Below are 13,664 nucleotides of genomic sequence, written 5' to 3' on the forward strand. Positions count from 1 at the left end.
TTCAAGACTATTTGATTTTTTATTAAAAGATAAACTAACATAAGAGAAAGATTCAAATGTCATGGGCAATAATCATTTAAGATATATATACATATATATATATGTACGATAAAAAGCAAGATAAATAAACGTTCCAAACGAAGGTAGCCATTATAGCATTATAGCATTATTCGTCACTTGATTCAAATAGGAAAAGTAAAGAAGATGGACAAATAGGTTTCCGTATGAGTTAATCGATATATTTATGTGCAATGACGAATGGAAATAGCCAGCCAAAGTTATTCTATTAAAATAAAATAAAATGCACAAGATACGTTGTTGAAACGTGCCATGCATACTTGTCATCGCGTCTAAATTTGATATAATGATTAACAGTAATGTAAAATGTGAAATTTTGTTTTTTTTTTTTTTTTTTTAATAAAGTTAAGTTAAAATTCTTTTCCTATCCTATTAAACTTACTTATTTAACGGAAATAAGATAAATATTTTTAAAAATTTTAAATTTTAACTTCTTCTTACTTAGTTTGTATTGCAAATTGATTTGGCATATTTGAATCTCCTTGTTGCCTCTACAAAGAGCAACTGGAGAAAATTTCCAGCCACAAGTATGAATTTTATTATACCATCGAGATATAATCTGAATTGTCGCGTTACACTTATGAGCATGTATTCTTTCAGATAATAAACTTTGATCTTATTAAATCATTTGCAAGGGAATTTAATTTATCAAACATAATTTAAGTTGTTAATTAAATTTTTAAGCAGCAAATTTAAATGGCGATATATAATTAAACTTTTAGCGGTCATTAATTAAATCTGGAAATTAAATCTTAATAATATGTATATATCCTGACTCCTTTATCTCTTGTTATAATTATACCGGTGCACAAAATGAAGGTAATTACCATAACAATAATTAAAACCAAAAATAGACAATAAAGATTATCGAGGTTACATCTCGAGCAAGATACAAAAAGATTCGTACGCTTGCGTTTCAATGCTTATCGGTATAAGCATGCTTTAAAAAAATTTATTAAGACATCGAGGCTGCCGTTGCACCGCAATTTTCATATGAAATGAAAAAAGGAAAAAAAGAAGGGAGATTGCACGACATCTCAAAGATAGATCGGTAAAGATATAAATTGCAGTGAAGTTTCAGCGAAAAAAACTTACGTCATCATCCTTATTCCATTTTATATAAATTTAACATTTATGTGCCTAGAAGAAAATCCACTTATATCCATAAGATTATAGTTTTCAATGTATAACACTTCCATAAACTTTTAAATTTTCTAAATACTTAAACTCTCCTCTATAATTCGTTCACCTAATACTCTCAAGAATTCTTAGAACTTTAGAATCGAAAACTATACCGCTTGCTCGAGACGAAGAATAAAAATTATCTCGTGTAGAAATGATGGAACGAAGATTCCAATTCTCTTTACGTATATTGTCGAAACGTTACGTTATACATGCTCTACAAAGCACACGATACTCTAATTATAGCCGACTTCCGCCCAACAAATTCGCCTATCCCTCGCATTGCACCTGCCTGTTCACGGTTTAATTCATGTCCAAGGTGGATTATGGTTGTCGACCGCCTACGAGGATCCGATTCTATAAGCTGCGAGATGATTGCCGCGTATCGGGCTCCGTACACGCGGACCGCATTAGCATAACACGATCTAATTGATGCCAGTGGTACCATGCACCTTCGCCTCTCACCGAACGGACCAACGTTAGACGTGCGCCTCGTGCGTTACGTGAACGTTCGACTCATGGAAAATAAAAAAAATTGGAGGATATATATGTGTATGTATATATATATAAATAGTGAGAAGTGTCGATGACGAGAAGTAAATATATAAAGGGGGAGGATAATATTAAGAAGATGAGGTGACTGGTTAAAAATTAGTAATTATAAGTTAAAAATAGTAATGGAAGAAATTGATGTAAAGAATGTACATATTTTTATGAAACGTGTGTTTAAACGGAGGAGGAGTGGTCAACGTCCATTTTAATTAAGATTCCTTTTCGTAGAATTAATCTATAAATTCCGGACAAACCGTATTATGAATAATATATTTTTCTTTTTTCTTTTTAAATTCTCCCACATTGAAATGACACAACCGAGAATTTGAATAATAAAGAGATAAATTATAATACGCATGCATAATCAATGAGCAGTCCAAATAACCTCGATGCTTACTTGTTCGGGCGAGGATCGGGCTGAATTTTGAGAGAACATCCCAGAAAAAAAAAGAAAAATAAAAAATAATCGAAACTTCGAGCGACAGGAACATCTCGATTTAATAGCATCTATCATAATTTTCGTTCTACTGGTTCCTTGCTACTCGTCCAAATTAATCGAGCCGATATTTACCATTCCTCTAAATGCCTGATCACGTTTTAGGAACGTGAAATATTTTTTTTGATGATCGTGACACACAAGAGAGCTAATAAATCGGTCTAATTAATGATCGCGGTCATTGACCGATCATTAATTAAAAGAAAAACTGGATCTATAGTTCTAACAAACATACAGTATGGATATTTATTACAAATTCGTTCGATTCTTTCGATCGAATGTCGCTCGAGTTCGAAGTTGAGGAAACAAAGATTTAGGAAAATTGAATGAGAGAAAGATGATACGGGATGATCTCTTCGATTCGACGTGAGGATCAGTGTTTATCAAAAAGATAATGAATCGTTTTTCATTTGGGGAGGGAAACGAAAGGAGCGGTGAAAGCAAGACTATGTGTATCCATCCAGCCTAACTATAAATACATGTTAATACCCCGGTTGCGGACAGTGAAAATGATTTTCAGCATCCGCCTGTTGCGGAACGAGCGTTGCATTTGCAGTTTTTTTTTCTCTCTCTCTCTCTTGCAGTGTCTCGAGTTATAGAAATTATGGAGAGATAGATCGTAGATAGGCGTGACGTGTATCGTTTTTGTCGCCGCAACGAGGACGCGCGGAAAGAAATCGTGAAATCCGTGTTTTCATGGAGAAATGTGGTGTTCGTAATTGAATCTTAATTTCGAAATTTAATATTTCTATTTTCGTATTTTTCGAATTAGAATACCCATATAATTACGTATTTAATAATTCACGCGGAATAAGCGAGACTGATCGATCAACTTCGTTCGACTTTTGTAAAATTAAATTCTTAATTTCTAGGATTATTCTAAAAACTATTTCTCAGCCTCTTGCTAAATGTAACTGATTTCCCGGCACTAAACTTTCGTTACCCGTTTCAGTAAATCGAAATTTACAATTACGGTTTTAAATCTTTTGTCGAAGGGACATAAATTCGATATCGCGATACGATGTCTGGTTTACAATTATGATAACGGTGGGCAAGTCTCGAAATCGAGGTTCGAGAGCGAGATATTCTTGAGAGAAAAAAAGAGAAGAAAGAAAAAAAAAATCGTTGAATTTATCAGTCAATGGTTGACGGAGACACCGTTAGACATTTATCACGTGACACGAGTGATAGCCATAGGAAATCAATGGTTTCGAGACGTCATCGTGATCGAGGCGAAACACGCACAGACGATAACCGCTTCCTAATCTGTAGCTAATCGAAATTGTAAAGGTGGAATTGTTGGAATAAATCGGTCCTGCGTCGCGAACACTTTGTCATCGACAAGCATGGAATAAATTGTAACCCGTTCTCTTGGTTGGCCGCAAAGTCGGGCAGATCCAATGCGATCGCGTACACGTCTTGTCAAGTCTCGTTTGATAATTATTATGCGCATAAACGGTGCCTTTCGGCGTCAAATTACCATCCCGTGCAAAACGTGATTGGCTGCATTTGAACGGACGGAAACGGAGCGCGACAATAAGCAATTGACCCGAGCAATAAGCTCTTCAGAACGGATCATCTCTCTCTTTCTCTCGCAAATTTTACTTGAAATATTTCGGATATTATTTCATTATTTCACGTGTAATAATTATTTGTTCCATTATAAAATTAAAACTTGTTATTTTGCACGTTATTCAATATCTTCTTGCAACGATCCTGATCGTGACTGAAACTAAATAAATATTTTGAAAAGATATTTACACTTCAATTATTATTGAAGTAAAAACCCGATTGAATAAACGATACAAAGCTTGTACAAATTTTCCCAATACACGAAGAGGAAAGATTCCATAGTTAATTCAATCAATGATTATTCATTTGCATATTCAATTCGACGGTAACGCGAAACTATCGATAGAAAAAATAAACAAGCGTAACACGTAAAATCCCAATTCTTTCATGCAAAATATACATACTTATATATATTTTTTTTTTCGTCGAGTATTGTCAAACATTTGCACAGATTTTAAATCCGACTCCTATTCTTAGACGATCGACGTTCGAAAGCCGTAATTATAGAGCGGGAAGGATGTTAATACCTGTTTAAAAAAAAAAAAAATCATTAATATTGAGTATTGGGAAGAAGAAGTGAACGAAACAATGTTATTCGTAGCTTCGTTGTAATTAACACCGACGTGAAAGAAATCGGCGATGGATCCATTTTTTTGTATCGTATTACCAGACGTCCGATTGATAAATACGAAACTAAAGCCGAGTCACACTTGCCGTTTAACATTGTAACAGAGGATTGTGGCACGGATTGCGCAATAGATCGTCACGTGCGCCACGCTATGAAAACGTTTCAACTGACATTTCCACTGACTAATGGCGATTAGATCTTTAACAAACGAAGATGTATCTTCTGGGAAGAGATCCTTTATTATCCCTGTATACGACATTTCGATCCGCAATATCCGAACGATGACACGAGATCCAGGATTATTATTATTAATGTTGTCGGTGGAAACAAGGAATCCATTATTCATCGTTCTACAACGTAAAAAGATATATTTTCGAAACATTTGTATTTTCATCTTTCTGAAAACTGTTTCGAATATTCGATTCTACGTAAATTTGAATTGTTATCACACTCTTCGTGGCACCACGAATTAAAAACTCGCGCCTCGACAGGCGTTGAAATCACCAGACTCGATACAGAATATAGGCGATGCTATCATGACACAGTATCTTAAAAATCAAGGAAAAGAATTTATTTTTCCAATACGATTCATGAAATCGAATAATTAAATCCGCCAAACCTCTTTCTCGTATCTTAAATATTATTATTAACGCTATTTCGACGAAGAAAAAGAAATTCGTCCTGAAAAATAGATTAATTTCTTAATTACAATGAAAAAAAATCCCGAATTTTTGGATACTTTTTTGATCAAAGCATTGGAGAGCAAAGATCGGCGCTGCCGTATGTCAACCCAAAGCTGTTCACGGACACTATACTATAAAAACCTCTTCCCCTCTACGTGCGCTCCGAGCGTGTACGTGTTTTTCGCGCGGGTGTGCGAAACGTGGCGACCACGAAGAGCCGCGCTCATGCGATCCGGTCCCGTTAGCTTGAACCCTCTGGACCGGACTCTCGCCTTCTTGCCACGGCTACGTGTGCACACGCGTGCCTGGCCCTCTCTGTCCACGCGGCCTTCACGCCGGCGGAACGATAAACGGCCGATTCACTCGTCCAACTGAAATTAACGGTGAACATCAGTGTTCTTCCTCCTTCGCCGATCCTTTTCCCCTCCCCTCCCAACCTGTGGTATTTCGCGCCGGTATTGCGCCGATTTCGCGAGAGTTTCCCATGTCAAGGGACAAGGAAATCGAAGGCAACGATTTTGTAATTAGAGAGGGTTCGTCCGAATGGCGGAGGAGAAGTCGAGGAGGAAGAGGAGAGGAATGTTTCGACCGATGATTGCTAAGAGGTGGGGAGGGTATAGAAGATATTATTATTTTTTTTTTCTTTGGATTTAACGAGAGATGTAAGGAGAGTAATTTGTCGGTGGTTTATATTTTACGAGATTATTTCGCGTGGTAAGAAAAGATGATGTAAATTTTGAATATTTTGTGTTAAAATTGATAAATTGTAATTATCGAATGATAATTTTATACAAATTTATAAGATGTATAATGGAAGCTGATCCAAATGGGAAATTTGTTTCGGGTATTATAAATATATATATATGTATTATAGAGATTTTACCTTGGTTGTAATATTTGCATATTATTTGCATTTTGTACATTTTTGCATAAATATATCTGCAGTCTATATATTATTCATGACTGTTTTACTAATTAATGCAATAATTTCGGATATTTAATAACCAACTTCGTTGGTCGCAACGTAAATAATTATCGAATTTTTCAAAATTTGCGGATCAAAAAAAATTATATATTATATCATCGTTAAAATTAATTTATCCTTTAATTTTTTTTTTTCTTCTTTTCAATCGTTTCAATGAAAATTTAAACAAGTAGTTAATCCATTAAAGAGTTTGAAATTCGGCACAAACTTTAAACGATTCGTAATTTTGTTTCCCGCAATCGTGCTCCAATTAAAATAATTGGATTAACCCACGCGATATCGATGATGCACGCTTCGTTATATTACGTAATAACACGTGGAAAATTATTAATTGAAATAGGTTGAGGCATGCTGGAATCCACGCGATCTCCCCCAAGATTACCAATTTTGAAATGTAAAAATGCAGCGCTTTGAAAGTTCATTTCAAATCGATTATAATAATAATCGTTGATCGATAATTGGAAATTGACAAATTGAAAATTCTTTAACTTACTTTAACTTGCTCGCTTGAAAAATTAATTCCTCGTCAAAACTCCCATCAAATAATAAGTAATTATTAATTACTCGGATGAAAATATTTATTCGTTATTTACCGATGCGAGATGCATTTAACTCGCCATCATCAAACATCAATCTCTCGTTACAAATATTTATCCATTTCATCGATAAAATTATCCACTTCCATCCCATTTACTCGCAACTTCGTAATCCATCGCAACGAATTCTTAAAATTTCCCACCAATTTGAATAATCAATACGAATATATATACACCTCCATTCAGTCCAGCCCGTATATGCGATAAAATTTCTCTCTCGCACCGTGTATTTATATATCATTATATACACTCTTGAATAATTTCGTGTAATACATTGTGCAAAAATGACCGCCCAATACAAACTGCGTAAATTAAATGACGCACATCGAGATAAAGGGATCGTTTAAACCCACTTATCGTTTTAAGTATCTCAGACACCTTTCATGAAACGCGGGCAAACTTGTTATTTATCGTTGCTCGCGCTTTTTATTATCGATTGGCAACGGTGCTCTCGTGCTCACGTTTTCGCTCGATTATTCCCAAAGATCGACGTGCTACTAACGCGCCGTGTTAAATTCCGTCCGTATATTAAACTTCGTAATTCATAAATTTTGAAAACAAAAATAAAGCGCGGTGTCGATATTACAATCGTAACTCGATTGTGTACACGAGTGGATTAAGCGTTCGTAGACGAGCGTGTAAACATTGGAAAGGAGCGGTAGGAAAGGTATGTTTACCGATACAGATATTTCCAATACGTGTGTATATTAAATATTATGGTGAAATGGATAAAATATATGTTGCATTGTGTTGTTGATAAAAATTATGCTTGGAATTCGAGATTTGTAACTGAAATGTATAAATTGAGAATCTGTCATTCTTTTTTTGTGCCCCAGGATTTAATAAAAGTTGAAGCATGTATAGAATTTCTTTGAATATAATTTAAAAAATAAAGAGAAGATTAATAATATAATAATTGAAAATTGGAAAACTTAAAACTTTGGTAATGAAATTAATCTGAAATACGATTGTATTAAGAATAAGGATAAGGAGATCAAATTCATTAACGAAGAATATATCGAATGAAAGCAATCATTCGTAATAAATTATTACTCTTCTTTCGATTTTCAATCTTGCACGTAACACAATTATTAATGGAAACGAGCGATAAATGTTTGATGGATTAATTGAAAATCGATTCGAAAGGTAGCATTGATCTAACAAAAAAATCCATCTTAACCACCATCAATGTACAGCGAAGAAATAATTTGAAGTTGAAAGATTGACCTCTTTCTCACGAATGTCGGCGCCACTTTCATCGTGACTTCGAATCCTGAAAATTTCAGTGATCGTAATCAATAATTCCAAACATTAGCAGAATTCCAAACTTTACTGACTTTACCTTTTATTTCAAACAAAAATTATTATTCGACTTTATCTTTATTTTAAATCTTCTAAGAGAGGAAAAACTAGACAGCGCAATACAACGGCATACCGTATTTATAAATTTTCTCCCCGAGTATAAATATTATCTCGAAAATCCTAAAAACTTTCAATTTAATAATTATCATATTTAATAACTGAAATTTAAAATATCCATAAACCTTCACCTTTCGCTCATCAGCAGGATTACATACTTGCACTTTTGATATAAACGGATACTACGGATTTTATGTTTGCGCTTGCGCAATCGTTTAATTATTTTTAGGAAAATTTTAAGGAAGAAAAGTAAAAGAGAAAAATATCCTCCCCAAATTCTCCATTTGCCCGATCGAATGTCTCGATATCCGCTAGCCCGACCAACAAGTAGAATGAGCCGAGAGGAGGCGAAATGGCCGAAAATCGACGTTCTCCTTGACCGTGGCCGATCCGTTAAGGTAACGCAAGGAAAGGTGCGGTAACACCAGGTAAGATAAGGGCGTCATGCGTTGGTTACCGTTGGGTGGCGCTGGATGGTCCGGTTGGAATGTCGTTTAGCGACTTCCCTCTCCCACCATGCTCATCCAGAGCTCTTTCTTCGGCTTCGCCTCCTCCTCGTCCGACTCGTGCTACGTGCCTCTCATACCACGTACCTTTGTACCCGACCGATTGTAATCGTCGAAGGACCCTCGGTCGGCTACCCTCCCATTCGCAGATTCAACCTTGTGTTCCATTTCGCGAAATAATCGATCGTTCGAGAAAATTCGAGATATATTATCGATTAACCTTTCTTTCTTGCGAATATTATTTGAATTATTTTTTAATGGAAAGAGCGTATTTGAAAATCTCCGTAGGAGAGATTTTTAAGACTCGAAGGAAAGTTTGTTGCGTGAAAAAGGAAGAGGAGGGAGGGGGGGAAAGAAAGGCATCGAACCGTGTCGTGTGACTTTTTCTTTTAATTTATGGGATTTTTTTTTTTTTTTTTTTTTAAGAAACGAGAAAATTAAAAGTACTTCTCCCTTTTTTTTTCCACTTTCCCTCTCGTAAATAATAATATAATATATGGAAAAGAGTGTTGTAAATTACGAGGAATTCTCTTAAGATTTAATAACCGTATCCATTTTGTTTTAACGAAATTAAAGAAAAAAGGAAAAGGAGAGAGATGATATGATAGAAAAAATTCGTAGATATAAATTTTGTGAAATTTTTATCCAATTGAAATCATCATTCGTTTATTACGAGATTTCTTCGATTCATCGATCCAATGAATAAAAATATATCAAGCGTTTAAAGAGAAACACGAAAATCCACGCGAGGGTACCTGGACAATTTATACAGGGTATTAATGATGCAACGGTTGATCATTAAATCGTATCGAGGCTTGAATGAACGAGTAAATAATACGTTGTTCGAGGGAGTCGGCTGTAACCATTCCAAACTAATCCGCGGCGTAACAGTGGCAATTACTGCTTTTGCGTAAGTAACGGACTGAAGATTACCGATGATTACCACCTCGGCTATTCCTTTATCGACAGCTCACTCTCACGCCACTTCTTCCCATAGCACACATACCTGATGGCCGGCTTTCGAAAAAAATCCGAAAATTTCTTTCAGATACGGATGCTGTACGCTTGCGTCGTATCCACCATCATTGCGATAAATAACCAAGAGGCATGTATTTACAAGAGGGATTAACATTACACCCGTGGTTTAAACGCGGGTACAGTTATATAAATTGATGAATTTATCACAGGGATTAGATTACCATAGAAGTTCTTGGTAAAAGATGTATCGGTCGTCATTTGTGTAACACCTTTGATATCTCTTGATAAGGATATTTTAAGGGATATAGCGAGGAAAAAGAAGAAAAGACGAATTGATCGAATTTGTTATATTATTTCAAGGGTCGGATTATAAATTATGGTTAAGATGAGAAGGATTTTAAGAAGGGAAATTTTTAAAAATTGATAAATAATGTACAAATAAATATGTACAAATGAATTTATCACGTTGGATTAGTGTACACTTAAGCTTAAAAAGAGAAGAAGAGAAGAAGAGATATTATCATTTTCCATTAATATTTCCTTCTATTTTATATTATTTATAAAATTTCAATATTTATATATTTTTGAATCGAAATAAATAATTCGTCGTGAAACTATGTCACAGATTATTATTATTATTATTATTATTATTATTATTATTATTATTACAGAAGTATTAACAAGTGGCAGATAGAATAAGAGTTGGTTGGTTAGACGACAAGTATACTTTAACCATTCGTGGAACCGCTTATGGATTTAAACATTGTAAGGTGTGTAATTCTGAAAGTCAACTGAGACGAATTTGACTACTTTCTAAATTTTAAATGGCCGCCTTTCGTTGTTCTGTTTGAAGAACGGAATGAATGGCGCTAAATCACTTTCTAAATTTGCAGTAGAAATAGATGGTCCGTCGACAAATTAGTAACGGGCGAGCCAATATTTAATATTGAAATCGTATTTTAATTTATATAAATCCAGAAGATGATAATAATTACATATATCTTGGGGAGGAGAGACAAAAATTGGTGGAGAAAGGGAAGGGAAGAAATATTCAAATACTACATTCGAAATCGTGAATTTAACTTACTTGGCACAGAGATTTTTCACGAAGGCTCAACTATCGAATCGCAACTTGGAACCTAAATTATCGAAAATTCACTAAACAAGCAAACAGTTCCATTAATCTACATTAATTATCATTCATAGACCGAGTGAAAATTTACAACAATTCCATTCATTTCTATAGGCAATGCTTAATAATTGAAGTTACTTCGATAATTTATCATTCGAAATGTAATTGTAAACGAATATATAATAACTATAACGAACAAATATTTAAACATTTTGATAAATAATTACACTTTATTCGAAATTCTTAACTAGTCAACTTTTTCAACGCTGGATCGAAATGGACTCTGGCGTCAAATATCCACGTTTATTAAATATAATGTAGAATTTCAACGTTGATCACGACGCCTCTCCCCTCCACAAATTTCCAATATCACATTAATCCGCGTTAATTCCGGCCAGGCAAACATACGATCAAACACGCATTATCGAAACCGATGCTCCATAACAACTGCTCGGTTCGTGGCGAGTCCGCAAAACGGATCGGTTGATCGTTTAACGCGATCGAGTAATCGGCGTTAATTCCTGGCCGGCGAGCAGGCTTTACGATTCCGTTCGGTTTACCGATTTCTCGACCGCAGCCCGCGGTTTCCACTGATGGACGCCGTTTCAACGAAACTGAAAAATGCATAGATAGAAACCTAACCGGGGCAAACTAGTTCCCCCTCCCCAATAAATTCTTGTCGCAACGCGATGCCTGCGGCTTCCTCTTTCCAGGAGGAAAGCATTATGCTGTGTACGATCGAAACGATCTTTTTTTTCTTTTTCTTTTTCTTTCTGTGTTTAAATGTATTAGGTTAGATTAGAAATTGAAATTTATATATTTCAGGACATTTGACAGGATATCCACAGAGATGAGATGTTATCTATGTCGATGTATCTGTGTTGTTAACTATATCAATACATTGTATGTTCAGATTCTTTTTTTCAACTATTTCTTTGTTATCGTATTTAAATTTGTATGCTTACAGTGGTTGTGTTATATTTTCCAATAAAATTTGTTTCTTCTTTATCCTATTTCAGTAACAAATTTTAATAATCATAACATGAGACGAGATAATGATAATGGCGGTATAATATACTTACTTATTTGATATTATTGTAAAAGTATATAAAGATTGTGATTAATATAATTATATGCAAATAAGTTCTTAAAGGACATGCATATATGTATGTATGTAAAATATATATCCTTTCTTTTTTTGATTATACGAAATATCGAAAACATATCAATCGTGCTATCATTTTATGCGAGTCTCACAAATCTTTACTCGATGGTTTATCAAAACTTTCGCAATAAAACTTCAGCAATTTATAATTTTCGAAAACAAACAAAGCGATCCATCTACTACCTATCGGAAGACCGTTTCTCATTAACCAAAAATAAATAATTCAATAATTCAACTTTCGAATAGAATCTTCAAGATCCACAAAGTGAGATACGCTCACTTTTTAAGTATTCTCTCGCTCCGCCAGCACGAAAATCGTGTTTCGAGAGCTTCTTGATTAATGATACTCGACGTGAGAAAGGTGATAATCACTCGACACGATTCTTGCTCGCTAAACTATGATAAATTCGATGAACGCTAAATCAATGAGATGATTAGTTATCGAGCGATTGATTAATCTTAGCTTCGTTTCAAGTGTCCATTTAATTATTAAGTAAATGCACGTCAAACTTTGCTCTTCACGATAAATCTTCTTTTCTAATCATCGTATACGTATTTTAGTGAAAGTAAAATTTCCCAAACCGAGATTCACCGTCTTACGAAATTTAACGAAAAGAAATTATTTAGTTTACACAGAAAACTAGAAAAAAAAAAATTTTCAAATTCTCGATCATTCCAAAAAACATACACAAAAAAAAAAAACCTTTTCTAATCCGCAATGCAAAATCATGCAATTCGCTTCTCGCTGAGAAGAGAAAATTTCATCGCGCAAAAATTTGAATTGTAACAAGAATGTAAATTAGCATGCAAATTATTAAACCAAAAAAAAAAAAAATAAAAAATAAAACAAAACTCGAAACGATATTGAAATACCAAAAAAAAAAAAATCCATAATGAAATCAATTTCAACCAAAGATTCCATCACGCGACAAATTTAAATCGCCGGGCGAAGAAACAGAGCGAAGAAACAGCAGCATCGGTTAATGACCGATCCGTCGCCTCTCTCAGATATTTAATTAAGATTTACATCGATCGAAAGCGTGATTAAGCCCTTGTCCTCTCCCTCGAAACCGTGCTCTCTCTCTCTCTCTCTCTCTCTCTCTGTTCGAATCGAGTCGCTTCTTTTTCGCGACGACAACCGCGTCCCTTTCGTCACCGATCGTGAATGGCGATCCGTGTGTGGCGTAATTACGCGACAGAAATTTACACGCGGCATAAATTATATATATATACGCGTGTCGACGACCCACAACGCACTTGCTCGTTTTCACCTTGCGCGAAATAAAAGTTGCGGCAAATGAATGAAACGGTGATAGAAAAGCAAAGTTGGAAAACGGAGCCACGATTTTTTAATTAATACGTGATTTTTCGTCTCCCGTTGAGCGGTGGCCGAATACGATAACGAAGCCGGCCGTTATCGAGTGTCACGATCTAACGATAAATGTTATTAATATATCACCAGATACGGCCGATGTGGGTGATAAGGGCGAGTCGAGGATTATACTCATTATGCGCAATTACAGTGTAGTCTGCACTTCTCGAGGAAGCTTGTCCTTGGAATTTCGCGCGATATAATAGAATTGTACAGAGAAGTTGAGGAATTTTGTTTGAAATTATAATACACGACGCTCGATAATTGAAGCGAAATTTTAGCGTCTTTTTTTAAACTTCCTTTGCTCGATTAATTCGTAT

At 35.0% G+C, this 13,664-nt stretch overlaps 2 protein-coding genes across 11 annotated transcripts in view; one reads left to right on the forward strand and one right to left on the reverse strand.

Annotated features, from left to right (window-relative positions):
- Window positions 1-13,664, forward strand: part of LOC410893 (transcription factor AP-2-epsilon) — a 224,257-nt gene that overhangs the window by 157,081 nt on the left and 53,512 nt on the right. The window lies entirely within an intron of this gene.
- Window positions 1-13,664, reverse strand: part of LOC408710 (KH domain-containing, RNA-binding, signal transduction-associated protein 2) — a 103,991-nt gene that overhangs the window by 28,357 nt on the left and 61,970 nt on the right. The gene's annotated exons all lie outside the window — the stretch shown is intronic.

Source organism: Apis mellifera, linkage group LG2 (assembly GCF_003254395.2).
Source record: "Apis mellifera strain DH4 linkage group LG2, Amel_HAv3.1, whole genome shotgun sequence".
Classification (NCBI taxonomy): domain Eukaryota; kingdom Metazoa; phylum Arthropoda; class Insecta; order Hymenoptera; family Apidae; genus Apis; species Apis mellifera.